Source organism: Tachysurus vachellii, chromosome 7 (genome assembly GCF_030014155.1).
Source record: "Tachysurus vachellii isolate PV-2020 chromosome 7, HZAU_Pvac_v1, whole genome shotgun sequence".
Lineage (NCBI taxonomy): Eukaryota > Metazoa > Chordata > Actinopteri > Siluriformes > Bagridae > Tachysurus > Tachysurus vachellii.
The window spans coordinates 31,132,602-31,149,545 of NC_083466.1; the positions used below are offsets into that span (position 1 = coordinate 31,132,602).

The window sequence follows — 16,944 nt, forward strand, 5'->3', positions numbered from 1 at the left end:
TATATATAGTATATATACATACACAGTGGGGCTCGGAAGTTTGGGTAAAGATTTGTATTAATGTGCATAAAGAAGCCAAGAAAAGATGGAAAAATCTCCAACAGGCATCAAATTACAGATTAAACATTCTTATAATATGTCAAAAAAAAGTTAGATTTTATTTCCATCATTTACACTTTCAAAATAACAGAAAACAAAAAAAGGTGTCCAAAACTTTCAAGCCCCACTGTATGTGTGTGTACTGTGCGTGTGTGTGTGCGTGTGTGGTGTATGTATGTATGTATGTGTGTGTGTGTGTGTGTATTGTGTGTGGTGTATGTATGTGTGTGTGTGTGTGTACTGTGTGTGTGTGTGTATATATATATATATATATATATATATATGGGGATCTGATATATTTTTATATAGGTTTAATTTATTGGACATTTTGTTTTTTGACTCATTACTAATGTGGACAGAAACCAAAATGATGTTTGGAGGAGAAAATAATGTTGGAGAAGTAATTTTATATAAAGACGCCAAATACCATTACTAGTCTGCTAAAAAAACAGCCAAAAAATGTAACTGAATCATATTTACAGCTAAAGAGCTGCTGCTGTAGAACAAGACTTAAATTTGACATTAGTTCTTTTGTCATGTCTAGTTCTTTTTATTCCTTTTTATTCCGTCTTGTCTAAGGTGAAATTAGTTCTTTCTTTTAAAACTTTCAGTGATTTATTCCTGTATTTCTTCAGGGCTTGACTCCTGTAATTCTTATTAAAGGAGGAAAAGGTGGATTTTACATCACAAAAAACTGCCAATTTACAGTAATAGGGATGTGTAGACTTTTATATGCATTGTATTTATACAGTCGAGAGTACTAGAACAGCAAGACAAATCCTTTGGGTTTTGCTATACTTGAAGTCTGAACAAAACATAACTATCTGAGAAAAGACCAGAGTTTCAGCTTACATTTCCTGATAATTTCATCTAGATGGAAAATAGCAATGTAGTTATCACAGATTTCACCAGCAACACCTAACTGCCTCATTGTACAGGTACTGTGAATGGAAATGAATTTTTATATGGTTTATATATACTGCAATAATAATATTGCTATTTCATTTTATATTTAACAGAACATCCTTTTAAACTTAACAAAACAATAGTAAAAATGTGTATATTTTTAAGTGTGTATGATGTATGATGTTTGTATGATGTTTTTCAGTTCTTTTTTATTGTTCAGTCTTGAACAGTTGCTCTGAAGTCAGATTCTCATATTGACAAATGATGTGAATGTAAAAATGTATGAATGTAAAAATTAAAATATCTTGTCAGACTTTATTTTAGTCACTTTATCCAAATTTGTCCCCATCAGATTTGGACAACCATCCGTTGTAGCACCTGCCACTTTGTCCAGTTACAGTCCATGCATTTAGCTGCTTATGGGATGCATTAACACATCCCTCCCTACAGTCGCTGTGCATCAGTCAGGTTTCTCTGTGTGTTTTTGTCATGTTGTGGAGATTCAAGCTGTAATCCTTAACCTTCAAAATCAAAGCTCATGGCTTTACATCTCACATCAGTAGTAGATTTGTTTATAACACACTATGATAAATGTGAATCATTCATGTCTTTCCAAATGAACAATGTGTCAGATGAGTGACAGCAGGCCATTAATTCTGTTCATGTTTTTTTTTTTTAATGCAGAACAAACTGTAATACTGACATTTTACCAGATAATGTGAGGAAGTGTGAGATATGAAACCTGGTAATTTAATGTGTGTGTGTGTGTGTGTGTGTGTGTGTGTTAAGGTTAACACACACACACTCACTCACAGTCACACAGGTGAATACATCACTAAATAAATGTAAATAAATACATGTTTATCTAATAAATGTTTAGTCTGATTTTTCCTTAGATAGTCACTCGCATTGTGTTTAGTGGACATAAAAAAGAGGTCATGTGCACTGATTACTAATTCTATAGACATAGTTTGCTTTATAAATGAAACATTTTAAGAAAATATCAGCAATAATTGTTGATTCTGTGTGGAAGCAAAATGTCATTATTCTCCTATATGTTCATTGTCTTATAGACAGCTTTTAGAATTATAATTTTATAGATATTTTCCCTTTCCTACTCATATAAACTCCATCTTAGGTCTATTTTTGACAGTTCAATAAGCACTTTACATCGTACTGTGTATGATTGTGTACATGACCAATAAATTGTTCATTTGAATTCAAAGCTTCTAAATATTAGATTTTTATTCAGACAAAAACAACAACAACTGAAGAATATCTTTAGCAATAGTCTTACCTGATGTAGCAAGGACCATAATTATTCCTGCTAATTGCTGTCAGTCTTGGATGAATGTTAATTTGAACACAAGATGAATAGCATTGTTATATCCAGAAAAAAGCCTAATCATCACATTAATATTACTATATATTTATTAATGAGTTGTCTACGTTCATAGTTCTCTTCATGCACTTTTACCCTTGCATAACACAGGACAGGTCAGCATTCAGAAGACTCCAGTTGGGAAACGTCACTTCCGTAAAGCCAATAATAGCCGGTGAAATTGTCTTTATGTGCAAATATAACGTAGTTATACACCAAGTCCACATATTATGAACAATATGAAGGTTTTAATCCCTTGTACACTATAACTGTACTCTAACCTGCTGTGACACGCTGCTCTGACCAAAAAGATATTACACCTGAAGTCATTTATACTGACGTACGTGTCCCTCAGTGACACTTGTTTTGGGATTGTGTAGAAAACCTTCCACACTATTATTACCTAACTGGGTTAGTATTGAAAACACAAGATCAGCTATCAGAGTTGGTCTTACCTTGAACGCAGGTGTCCTTCCAAGTCCCTCGGTCCTCTTCAAGTTCTTCTCCCTAATCTATTGTTTGTATCTTTAGATGAAGGAGTCAGACTTAGACCTTCTTGTGTTTTCAGGATCCTCACAATGGGAGGCCTTGTTTTTATTAAAAGCAGTGTAATACAGATAAATGTGTGTAATATATGTAAAGGAAAATTACTAATAAAATCTGCTTCAAATAATCAAACAATTCTAGCGTAAGTAGAAGAAAATAAAATGACAAACCAAGTTAAAAAAAATAAAAACAAACCCCAAAGTTATTGGTCACGTACACGTACACACAGGGTACGACATGCAGTCACATGCTTTTTACAACTGTCCGGTATATAAGCATAAAAAAAGGAATACAATTTAGGATAAAAAAATAAACCAAAAGGAGATAAATAAATAAAAAAGGATCAACTATATAAAAAACTATATAAAATATGAAAATATAAGTGAAAAATAATGTATCTACATAAATATACATATATAAATATAATTAGTTCTTCAGGTTTTTTGTGTTTTTTATACTGCTGACACAAAACCTTGTGATTTCACATCAAGCTTTCAATGTTACTCTCTATCTTGACATTTAAACATGCTACTGAACATTACATCATTTCTTGAACATACAAACGATGACGTAAGTTGGTATAAAAGGTAAAGAAAACTTATCGTTCTATAAAATGAAAGAGAACTTGGAACAATTCAATAATCTTCTTTCAGCAAGATGATGGGTCTTTATCCAACTGTCTAGGTACAGTGTCTGTTCCTCCTGTTGTTGTATCAGCTTCCTTCTGGATCTCTTCTTCACAGTTTTAATCAGATACATTCACTTTCTTTATTTCATACAACAGTGTCCCCATTTCCTTTAGTTTATTTTCCATAACTTCCTTCTTCCTTGCTTTGTGTCTTTTATTTGGTTTTTCTGCATTAATTTCACTTTGTTTCTTTATTGTATTGGATGAGATTGTCACATAAGGATAACCAGATGTTGGTGCTATGGCAGTTACTCCACTCTTAACATTTCTATCAACACACTGTGAGGGTTAATAATGTACTAAAGTAATGCAATTTAATTTAAATACAACAAATAAATGACTTTTTTGAGTGAAAGCTGGATGGGAATGAAACTGGTCACGTGACTGATGACCAACGAGCCCCCCGACACACTACACACACACGTGTAAAAAAACAACAACAAAAACAACTAAAATGAAACTACAACAACAAGGACCAAATGTGTACATTGTGAGTTCTGCACGAGAGAAATAAAAGACAAAATCCAGATCAAGTCATTGTTAATTGTAGTTAATTGTTTTGTTCTAACTTTTTGTATGTGTATATATTTGTGTATATATTTGTTTTAAAAATACACAAGTTGAATGGTTTGTTGTGTGTTTGGCCTTCTTATTCTACTAGGTCACGGGGAACCTGGAGTCTATTACAGGGTACAAGGCAGGGTAGACACTGGACACAATGCCAGTCTATTACACACACTTTTACTACAGACAATGTAGAGATGCCAATCAGCATATAATTCCTGTCTTTGGACTGAAGGAGGAAACCGGAGAACCCTGAGGAAACCCTTAAACCCCCAAGGTGTGAGGCTGATGTGCTAAGTGCCTCCTTTTACTTCAGTCCACATTCAAGCTGTTTAAGCAATACAAGATCTCTGAAGTAAACCTACACCATTGCTTGTGTGTTTGTATTTTTGCACTGATTCTACAAGACTAGTAATAAAACACAATAACGCAGAGCCACACTGCTTATTCATCCTGAGAACATCATCCATACAGTGAAGCCCGGAGGTGGCAGCATCATGCTTTGGAGAAGCTTTTCATCAACAAAATGTACAGAGTCGTTGCAGTTGTAAAAGTTGGAAGTACATAAGTGGCTGTGAAACCTTTAAATTAGTCTCAGCGTAAGCAGTTATGTGCTATAATAAGCTTAATTCAGTGTTTTTGTTGTTTGAATTAAATATCACATGATCTCACTACAGATACATGTTTATGGTAAACAACATGAACTCCAAGAAGCAATAAAAAAGTCAAAGCCCTGGAAAAGTATGAATTGAGGTTGGATTATTAAACAATTGTACATTTTACACACAAAATAAAATAAAAAATAAAATCTATTATTATAAATGTAAAAAATATGGTTAAAAAAGATATAAAAAAAAACAGGGTCTTCTGGAATGATAGTTGATCGACATGAAAACACTCGAGACCACAAACTCAATGGCTCAAGTGTTTTTGGGCTTCGTGATGTTGGGTGACAATATCGGCCACATAGTGAAGGAGGCGAAGGGCAGCAAAAACTACTGATTTATCTGATTTGACGTGTTCATCTGTATATAAAGTGTAACACTGAATGTGTTCTTAACTCCTTCAGATTGATGGTAACTGTTACCTCAGGTTTCACTTTTACACTTCTGTTTTAGCTCAGATTAGCAGTTAGCACGTCACAAATCACCTCAGATTTACATTACCTCACTAACTTAGTTTATATTAATAATCAAGAAAGCAGCCAAGAGCCCCAAGAGGGCCAAAAAAGCCGGCGACCCCCAAGAAGGTAAATGCTGTAAAGCCCAAAGCGGCGAAGGCCAAAAAGGCTCACAAGAAAAAGTAAACGTGTTTCTTATGTTTTTTACTCCTCAAACGGCTCTTTTAAGTGTCACCCATATTTTCCCTTAAACAGCTGTTTCCTATTCTGATAAACATGAGAAACAAAATGATGACTTCATGATGACTTTAGTGGATTCTGTACCACTTAATTATTATCTAGGACAAAAGCTGAGGGACAAGTTACACACCGAAGTTTTGTCCGGCACAATAACAATAATGACGCTTTACAAGCACCATTAATAATGTGGTGTAGAACAGAATGACGGACTGATGCTGTAATTTTACGGCGTGTTTCGGATTGGTTTTCGGATTGGTCACAAGGATCTTAGCCAATAAGTGTGTAGGGGGAGCGGGAGGAAGAGGGATTATGACCAATAACACACGTTTGATTTGTGCATAATTATAATGTTAGATTATAAATAGAGCAGCCGCTAGGTGGGTGTTACTCATTATCTTACACAATGCCACGTAGACTTATAGAAGTTCAGCCAAAGCCTCATCATGAAAGAGGAAGGTCGTCTTCAGACGGCCAGCTTCCACCCGCCTGTAACTGTAGGGAGACGGTGAGGGAAGCTCTCCGGGAGTTCCTTCCCGGGGCGGTGGAAGCTGCACTGCCGGCAGCAGGGACTCCAGAGCCGCCTGATGGGGATGAAGTAAGTCCGTCTTTATTTGTGCAGAAGTTAGAAATTTCTATGTAATTTATATATTTTCTATATATTTTATTTTTATCAGCTCACCCTCTAGGTTCTCTCGAGGATGCACTAAAATGTAGGTCATGCTAATGTGGTCATGTGGTGTTTCTCTCTTTATTTAGTTTATTATTTAGTTTAACAAGTTTATTAAGTGTGGATTTAGGAACCCCAGCCAGAAGTGCATTACAATAGTCAAAGCGGGAGAACACAAAAGTCTTAATAAGCCTTTCAGTCACTGAACAGGATAACATAGGGTGAAGTCTAGCCATATTTCTGAGATGAAAAAATCAGTTCTTTACAAAGTGCCGAACGTGAGGGTCAAAAGACAAACTTGAATCAAAGATTACTCCTAGATTTTTTCATTTGGTTTGTACTTCCAGAACAGAGCCATCTACGTTTAGAAACAGTGAACCAGCTTTGCGAAGCTGGTGAGGGGCTCCAATAAGCAAGACAAGCTCCGTCTTATCAGCGTTGAGGCACAAACAATTTTGAGACATCCACGTTTTTATCTCAGCGATACAGTGTGTTAAAAAAGAAAGGTCCAAATTTTGATTAGGCTTAAAGTGAATATAAATCTGAGTGTCGTCCGCATAAAAGTGATAATTAAGCCCAAGTGATCTTAAAAGCAATCCAAGTGGAAATATGTACATGCTAAAAAGTAAGGGGCCTAAGATGGAACCCTGAGGAACACCCGTACAGACAAAACCAGTCACCAGTCAATGCTGCTGGCACAACACCAGTATGCAGGGAATCATTTACAATACTGAGAACAGCAGGGCACAATGAATACAAACAGGATTTAAACAAGCTTGTAGGGAGGGGATCAAGTAAGCAAGTGGTAACTTTCATACGTGATTCCTCCCTAGTGAGCAGCTCAGTGTCCATTTGTGTGAAAAGGTAGAGAAGGATGTGCCAGAGAAACTAGGTGAGCAAAATGTGGAGGATGGAACAGGTACAGCATGAATAAGTTTGTTAACATTGTAAACACAAAAAAAAGGTAACTTTTGTTCATTTCATTCATTACTGAGAAATGTTTTATGAGCAGAATTGATCATATTAACACCTTAGTAAATGTTTTATCATATAAGATCACAGCACTTTATCTAATAATACAGTGGTGTGGGACGGACTTATGTGGTTTAATGAGTTAATCCTGAATGGAGGAGGGCTGAGACTGAAACAGAGTGATGGGGAACACATATCAGACATTGAGTTTACAATGGTGAGGAAAAAGATGGATCAGGCTGAATAACACTCACCAGGTGTGGTGGTGGGGGGCGAATGGGGCATGAGATGATGGTATGCCCCGATGCGCCACAGTATAGACACAATCCTAGAGTAAGTCTTCCATGACGCTCTGACAGTGAGAGACCAGTAGGATCCACCTGCATGGGTTCTGGTTCTGGAAGAGCGGACTCTGGTCGGCTGAAAGAAAAGGGTGGAGAATTATCCATAGATAGCAGGGGAGCTTCTAGGGTTTCATCTTTAGTCCTCAGTGACAATTTAAAACAAGAAGAGTTTTATATTATATATTATATGACTACATAGTAAGCCAAAAGTTATGCTATTATTTAAAATGACAAAAGTGGTCACCAAAATTTTATGCATGATGTAATGATGTCAGTCTTGAATCAGATCAGTTCATGTGTGTGTGTACATTCTCTACAAACAGTGTGTCCAATGAATGCAGTCATTAATAAACTAATATTCACAAAGACCAAATCAATAAATGTTATTTTTATTTAGTATTGAATGGATTGTTTGCATTAATATTTAGTTTGTGGTAATAAGAAGTGACATTTGACTGGTATAAGTGATTTATTTTAAATGTCACCACAGTACTGTATATATACTACAGCCACACACACATCTGTGTACATTAAGTTCACTACTATAGCAGAAACATGCAGTAGTACTACAACTTTTTATTACTGTACCTCCAACAAACTTTTACTTGTGGGATGATATAAAATACAATCTTTACAAATGTATTTATTGTGAGGATGTATTTTATATAGTTTGGTATTTTATTACGTTTCACGAGTGAGAATGTGTTTTATGTTACTGAATGTTAGGAAATTATATTTATTATATATAATTATATAGTTTGTTTTAGTCCTTGGTTAACGACCACAGCTAATCCATGCTAGTTACCCATTAGTTATGGACAGTTTGTAGATTGTATATTTATGAGATCCAACAGCACACACACACTCAGAATGTGGATATTAGAATGTATTTTCTGCACACAGAGCAGTGAAAAGGAGAGAATAGTAAGTCTTTGAGTTAGGATACAGCTCCATCTATTCGAGAAACATGTCACGTGGTTAAAGAGCACATGGGAAAATGGCGCACATTAAAAGATTAGTGCATTCATGCAAACAGAAATAAAAGGATCAAAATTCAAAGAAATATAAACAGAAAACATTCTGAAACATTAATTATTGTCCACTGTGTGTAATCTCTTACATGTATCGTCTAACATTCGACATGAAACCCATATTTTATAACTTTTAACAGAGCTGAAAAAAACCGACTCACCCACAGCGGCTCTCTCAGAACCGACTCACCCACAGCGGCTCTCTCAGAACCGACTCACCCACAGCGGCTCTCTCAGAACCGACTCACCCACAGCGGCTCTCTCAGAACCGACTAACCCACAGCGGCTCTCTCAGAACCGACTCACCCACAGCGGCTCTCTCAGAACCGACTCACCCACAGCGGCTCTCTCAGAACCGACTCACCCACAGCGGCTCTCTCAGAACCGACTCACCCACAGCGGTTGTCTCTAACTCAGCTCGAACTCAGCGCGCATCCAATAGGATGCGCGTTCACATTACAGCAGGATTTATTTAAAGAACCCTCTGTAATATTTATCCCGTTACATTAAGTTAAAACTAGAAAATGACATTCATGACGATTTATGGTGATTTTATTTCCCTTTGCCTACATCCAAGATGGCGGCTCTATTGACGCATTCGGTCCAATGAACTGCCGTAGCCAAGGCGACATCTAGCCACATGCTAACAGTAGCACAAGTGTTGATGGGATATGTAGTTTTCACACAGTGTAGATATCTATGGCTGCTTACCGAACATTAGCCACATGCTAACAGTAGCACAAGTGTTGATGGGATATGTAGTTTTCACACAGTGTAGATATCTATGGCTGCTTACCGAACATTAGCCACATGCTAACAGTAGCACAAGTGTTGATGGGATATGTAGTTTTCACACAGTGTAGATATCTATGGCTGCTTACCGAACATTAGCCACATGCTAACAGTAGCACAAGTGTTGATGGGATATGTAGTTTTCACACAGTGTAGATATCTATGGCTGCTTACCGAACATTAGCCACATGCTAACAGTAGCACAAGTGTTGATGGGATATGTAGTTTTCACACAGTGTAGATATCTATGGCTGCTTACCGAACATTAGCCACATGCTAACAGTAGCACAAGTGTTGATGGGATATGTAGTTTTCACACAGTGTAGATATCTATGGCTGCTTACCGAACATTAGCCACATGCTAACAGTAGCACAAGTGTTGATGGGATATGTAGTTTTCACACAGTGTAGATATCTATGGCTGCTTACCGAACATTAGCCACATGCTAACAGTAGCACAAGTGTTGATGGGATATGTAGTTTTCACACAGTGTAGATATCTATGCACCCTTACGAGCTGAAATAAAATAAACAAATCACCTGAACGGCTTCCCAGGCGGCTGGAACACGAAATTCCCTCCTCTGAAGCTGTAGATCTTTCTGTAGTCCCTCCTCTACCGAACAGCAGCACGATCCTTTATCGCCATAGCAACGATACTCCAAAGCACGTCCGAGGTAAGTCCCAACTGGTCCATGAATTCCTCCCAGTCACATCGTTAACTAAACTGTAGGAAAGCAGTCAGATAGTCACGAGAATTAGCGTAGCTTCGGCTGCTCTGTGCAGCAGACTCAGAAGAAACAAGTCGTAAACTTTACTCTTGTACACATTATATACACAAATAAAAGTAGTAATAACACTCGGTCAGCCAAATACAGACGCTTTAACACACTTTGTCAGTGGTTATTTACTCTATATATTAGCCTTAAAACTCGCAGGAGACAAACAACAAACCTCTCACACCGATCTGCAGTTCTAAACTCCACCCCTTCATCCAATCAGAATTCTCAGTATACCTGCAGAGGCGGGAATAAGAAGGACAAGGGCCAATCACAAAGAAATGAACTAACCTGCTGGGCAAAGCCACGTTTTTAGACAGTGTATTACTAACAAACTCTTAAAGGGGACGTGCACAATTATTTTATCACTATACACAGACACAGTTATGATATTATATGAACCACAAACAATCATAAATGTCCCATTACATGAAAATAAAAGAAATGATACTTAATATAACCCTAGCTGGGCTACACTAATGTTTCAGCAGAACAAAGTGATTCAATAAAGGGTTTTAGCAGCACAAAGTGATTCTAATTAAAAAGATACCGAGGGAAATGGAGTCTTAAATTAAAGAACATTAAATATATGCATTAGAAATATTAATAAATAAATAATAAAAGACAAATATATAGATTTAGAAATAAATAAAACCTTTTCATTTGAACAACATTTAAGCATCTGATGTACATGTGAACTAAGACACACACAAACACACACACACAAAACAAAATATATTACACTAAATATCTCCTTTTTGTGTCATTTGCCCTCAAGTTTAAACCTCTCTTGCCCCATGTGTGTGTTTTAGGAGGGTGAGAGCGATAGGCTCACAGAATCCTCCAAGAAGAGAAGGAGGAGATGATGAAGACTCTGGCACATGAAGAGGAGTTACAACATTTCTTCTCAAAAATATATGGCTACTTTTGTGAACCCTGTGTGTGTGTGTGTGTGTGTGTGTGTGTGTGTGTGTGTCTGAAAGTGCTCTGCGATAGACTGGTCTCCTGTTCAGCCCTGTGCCCCTCAGGGCCGCTGCTCTACCCTGCAGCTGATGAGGTTTCCAGGCACCTCATTTAGGGTAAAAATATATAAACCGAGGAAAAATAAAACAGCTCTATAATGTATAAAAGCAGCAAACTTATTCTACAGTTAAACTTTTATTATGCTATTTCAGGTTTACGTGCAGAAACATATTCATTTTTAAAAAGTAAACAAAAAATACGCCATATGGGGAAAAAGGACATTTCTTTTCCCTGGATACGATGTGTAAGTGTAAGTAAGTGTGTGTAAGAGTGTCTAGCAAAGCTCTCTAGCTAAAGGAAAACAATCATTTTCTAGAGCAACATTTTCTAGAACATTACAAAAGTTTTTAAATTAAACAACATACAGTTTGTCCATTTATAGTTACATTTAATGTGCTGGAACATCCATGTAATATGGTAGTTCCTGTTCTAGTCTCAGTCTTCTTCTTCTCTCTCTCTCTCTCTCTCTCTCTCTCTCTCTCTCTCTCTCTCTTATGTGTTAAAGGCTGATGGGCATCTTTTAAACTGTATGTAAACACTTCACTCTGACCATTCCAAAGCACTGACACTGGAGACTCCTTCCATAAACATGTCTTTAAAGTCTAAGTGAAATTGTAAGGAGTAAAAAATTTGCAATTAAACATGTTGATATTTATTTTCTGTCATATATCAGATCTGCTTTAATCACCGTGTCTGAAGTTCCAGTTCCTCCCAAAGTCCAGGAGAACTTTCAGGACAATGCAGGTCTGACAGCTTCATTTTTGAAGATTGTTAAATAAAAACATGGCTTTAAATCTATAAATTAGGAACCAGCCATTAAAAAAACAATAGACATGAAATTTGAAATGTGCCTACAAACAACTTAATTTTTATGATAATAATCTGTTTGAAAGACACTGTCTTTTGTTTGATGTTTTGTCCTGTTGTTGTGTCTATTCTTACCTGTTGTGAGCGTTTGTCAGCGTCTGTGTCGCCGGTCTTAACAAAAAGGGGCTTGGCCTATAAGATGGCGCCCCAGAGAAAGATCTGGGTCAGTTTACCTGGCTAGCGAGCGTGCAATAACGTATGAAGTTCATCATCCAGACAAGGGTAAGAAGGTGCAGACCTACCACATCAACCTACTTAAGGAGTGGAAGGAGGCACCCAGCAAACCTGAGACTGTATTGTTTATTTGGGAGGTGGAGGATGATCTGGAGAACGAACAACCAGAGCCGAAGGTGAGAGAGCCAGCAGAAGTTGATCTCCGTCCTCTGGGAGCAGACAAACAGGCTGAGCTGCACCTCCATCTGAGCCGATATCCCTCATTGTTCTGTCAGAGGCCTGGACGGACCAGCTTGGTACAACACCAGATCCACTTGCTCAACCAGACACCTTCACGACAGCGACCATACCGTGTTCCTGAGAGGCTGGTGGCACCGCTGCAAGCAGAGATTGGGACGATGCTAGATTTGGGAGTCGTTGAACCCTCGAAGAGCGAGTGGAGCAGCCCCATTGTGATTGTCCCAAAGAAAGATGATACGTTACGTATCTGTATTGACTTTCGGAAGCTGAACGCCCAGTCAAGATTTGATGCCTACCCCATGCCACGCATCGACGACCTGCTGGAGAAGATTGGTCAAGCCAGGTATATCACCACGCTGGATCTATGTAAAGGATACTGGCAAGTCCCTCTGGAGGAAGCGTCCAGACCCTATACGGCATTTTGGACCCCATTGGGGCCTACCTTTTGGGCTGCATGGGGCCCCTGCAACATTCCAGCGACTCATGGATCAAGTCCTTAGAGGCTGTGAAGAGTGGTCAGCTGCATACCTGGATGACATGGTCATTTACAGTGCAACTTGGGAGGATCATCAGAGACACCCTGACCAAGATCCAAGAGGCTGGTTTATCCTTGAATGTGGCAAAGTGTGAGTGGGCGAAGGCAGAGCCTAACTACCTGGGGTACCATCTGGGAAATGGTGAGCTGAGGCCACAGGTGGACAAGGTAGAAGCCATCCAACGTAGCCCAAGACCATGGACAAAGAAGGAGGTTCGATCCTTCTTGGGACTGGTGGGATGGTATCGATGATTCATTCCAAACTTCTCGACCACTGCCGTCCCATTAACCAACCTGCTCTGTAAGAGTATGAAGAACCCAATTGTCTGGACTGAGGATTGTGAGCGGGCCCTCAAGACATTGAAGAAGCAGATGTGTTCGGGTCCCGTCCTCCTAAGTCCGGACTTCAAAAAGGAATTCACAGTTCAGGTAGTGCTTCAGATGTAGGGATTGGAGCAGTCCTGGCCCAGGGCAAGATGGGTGAAGAAAGTCCCATAGCATTCCTGAGCAGGAAACTGTTACCCCGAGAAAGGCGATACTCTACCGTGGAGAAAGAGGGGCTGGCGATCAAGTGGGCATTCGGTATTACCTGCTGGGAAGGGAATTTTTAGAGACTGACCAACGAGCTATGACATGGATCCATACCATGAAGGACCACAACGCTCGGGTGACTAGGTGGTACCTTTCCCTGCAACCCTATCAGTTCAAAGTCAGACATCGACCTGGGGTCCAGAACAGGATTGCTGACTACCTGTCCCGGAATCCGGTCAGTTCGCGGCCTGGAGAGGGGGGAGGTGATGTGACCGAGTGACCTGTCCCTATGCCTGTTGATCCGTGCAGCACACACACACACACACATTATCTTTGTCTTTCGTTTGATGTTTTGTCCTGTTGTTGTGTCTATTCTTACCTGTTGTGAGCGTTTGTCAGCGTCTGTGTTGTCAGCGTATGTTTATATATATAATTGTGTTGTGTTGTGTAAATGTACATACCTGTTTACTTACCTCCTGTGTTAAGGATGGTCTTAACAAAAAGGGGCGGGGCTTGGCCTATAAGAAGGCGCCCCAGAGAAAGATCTGGGTCAGTTTACCTGGCTAGCGAGCGTGCAAGTGTGGTGCCATGAGCAATCTCTTTTGTCTGAAAGTAGTGGACTTTATATAATATATATATTTATATTTTCTTTTCTTTTGGTTTTCACAGTTGTTTCCTTTGTTACTTTTGTACATAGTGTTGGGTCGGTATTCACCTCTTGGGCACTGTAAAATAAACAGCACTTTTACACTTTTACATCTTTGCGAGTATTGCCATCATTTTTCTTTTAGTTATTTTAGTTATTTATTAGACCTCAGCTGAGGATTATGGGTAATGAAGTGCACTGGAAAAATGGTGATGCAGTCTGCAGAGGATTGTGGGAAATGTAGTATAAAGAAAAAAAAAGAAAAACAAGTCATTCACAACAATTATAGATATATAGATAGATAAGTTTTGATGCATCATACATTTCCCCTACTGTACTGTTGTCATCTAATGACATTTCCTGATAATTCATTAGATACAATTCAAATTTCGTAATATTGCCTTGAAAATTCTTCCATTTGGGAAAAATAAACAAATTGCCTCCTCATTCAGTCTCTTGGCACAGTAGACTTTCTTGTTCCACCTCCTCATTTAAACAATGCCTTCTCCATTGTGAAGCATCCATCCAATCTGCACTTTTATTGTTGGCAGAACATTCATTTTTCTTGTTGCTTGCTGATCGGTTTCAGAATGATTTTTTTGTTTAATTTCGACTTTAGGTGCTCAAAAAGATTGGACGTCCTGTAAGTGGGTTTGTTTTCTTGCCTCCTACAATATCCCATTAATATCCCAGCAAATAGCTTTTTATCTGGTCATCATTCTGGTCATCATTCAACATTCATATATACTGTATATAGTTTACTGTTAAATAAAATACTTTTTATTTTTGTTCTGTTTTTTTTCTAGTTATTATTCCAAGTCTTCTGATGCTATACACTTGAATTGCACATTATTATTCACTGTTAATTTTACATTCTTGCATTGCTGATGTCTAGCCAGCATTTAAGCCATAAATGTGTATCCATAGACAGGTTAGGACAGGTTAGGACGGGTTAGAAAGGTTACACATGTTAGTATATCATGATGCACAACACTGCAAGCAGCTCTGTGCTAAATTCTGCATATACAAACCTATATTTATTTATTTGCTTGTATACTACTACAGATAATGATAAATAGACATACACACATCTAAATGGGTTAAATTAGTGCCAGTTATAGAAGGTGAACTTGAAGATAAACCAAACATTATTGCTAAACTGAAGCTTAATTAAGCTGTTCTTCACTGTTTCTTCTTATCGTGGTCCTTTTAAACTTTCCTTATATACAAATTACAACGGTCTTCTGTTTGATGAGGTCTTTGGGTTACGATGTCTGTCACTCTCTTTGGCTAACCATTTTCCAGGAATCTCTCTCTCTCTCTCTCTCTCTCTCTATTTCTCTTTCTCTCTTTATGGTATGTGAGTTTAATTAGCCACTTCCCCTAAACAATTGTCATTATGTCCTTTTAAATTAAATAGGTCATTTAGTTTGGTTCAATACCTTGTCCTCCTGCATTCTCTGTATAGTGGACACCAGGACATCTCTCTCTTTCTCTCTCTCTCTCTCTCTCTCTCTCTCTCTCTCTCTCTCTCTCTCTCTCTCTCTCTCTCAGAAAACAAATAAGGTCTTCCATTCTGAAAGAAAATAAACAACAAATATGCAAATATATTGGAACATAATATGTACATAGTACATTCTCTTTGTGTAAGAGCTGATATAATTTTTTTAAAATAATCTAAATCAATAAGTATTGTTCGAATACTGCTCATGACAAATTACAAACCAAAGAAATGTGTCTAATCACCAGAGACTAAACACCTGAAATTATTTTTTTTTTCTAGAAATCAGAAAAATAAAACAGACACAGAAAACTCCCATCAAAACTAACAGACATTTTTCTATATGTGACATATAAAAAAACTGCTTTTGAGACCAAACTGTAAAGGTTCAGCATGATCACAGGTATGTACAGTATGTCTCTAAACCAGTAGGGCTGGTGGAACAAATCACTATGAGATTTTATTTTTGAATCTTATCACGTCAAACTAAACAAGAAACTGTGTATACTCTCTGCAATGCTCAATAAGGTTGTGTGGACAGGTGAGGACGGGTTAGAAAGGTTACACATGTTAGTATATCTTGATGCACAACACTGCAAGCAGCTCTGTACTAAATTCTGCATATACAAACCTATATTTGTTTATTTTACTCTGAAAGGTTTAGGAAATCAGCCAGAAAAACAACTGACCTTCCCAGGTTCCATTAAACACTATTACACAAGTTTTCCTTTAATATAGTTTCATGTTAAGGATCAATGAAAGGTCCATATCAGAAAACTATAAATAGCTCAGTCTAAATAAATGAAGTTAAGATATTGGTTGGTGGAAGGAATTTTCAAATTCTAACTTGTTTATTACTGCATTACATATAATGCACATATTAAAAGATCACTAAAAATATCAATAATTCACTAAAGCTAATAAAATCAGTCATATAAATCAGTCATTAACAAGCATCACAAGAAGATCTTTGTACTTTAATTGTCTTTTATTGTTATACTGATGGAAGCATGTTCTCTGTATCAGGAGTAAATCATTGATGTGAATCATTTTGAAATCACCACATCTTTGTTTTCTAATGGATGAAATTTATTAGATACATTATTAAAACACAATTAATTGAACAATTGAAAGCAGCTATGGACAGATTATTACAAATGACAAGAAATTACAGACAGAACATGAGGACTCAGGACACAAAGGGACAGGGAAGCTAGACTCACAAAGGTAGGAGAACATGGACAGTGTAAAAAAAAAACACTACAATAGGCTCTGTTTTTAATTAATAAATTGTACTTTT

At 37.7% G+C, this 16,944-nt stretch overlaps 1 protein-coding gene and 1 long non-coding RNA gene across 4 annotated transcripts in view; both read right to left on the reverse strand.

Annotated features, from left to right (window-relative positions):
• The window catches only part of LOC132849173 (NLR family CARD domain-containing protein 3-like), a 116,011-nt gene that overhangs the window by 47,939 nt on the left and 51,128 nt on the right, over positions 1-16,944 (reverse strand). The gene's annotated exons all lie outside the window — the stretch shown is intronic.
• Positions 4,055-12,131, reverse strand: LOC132849212 (uncharacterized). 2 transcript variants are annotated; one of them, XR_009648830.1, is made up of 5 exons: positions 12,093-12,131; positions 10,303-10,364; positions 9,891-10,075; positions 7,438-7,603; positions 4,055-7,352 (listed from the first exon to the last, which is right to left on the reverse strand). It is a non-coding gene; the product is annotated as an uncharacterized LOC132849212 (long non-coding RNA). The 2 variants fall into 2 exon arrangements; XR_009648829.1 differs by having other exon boundaries at positions 4,055-7,603.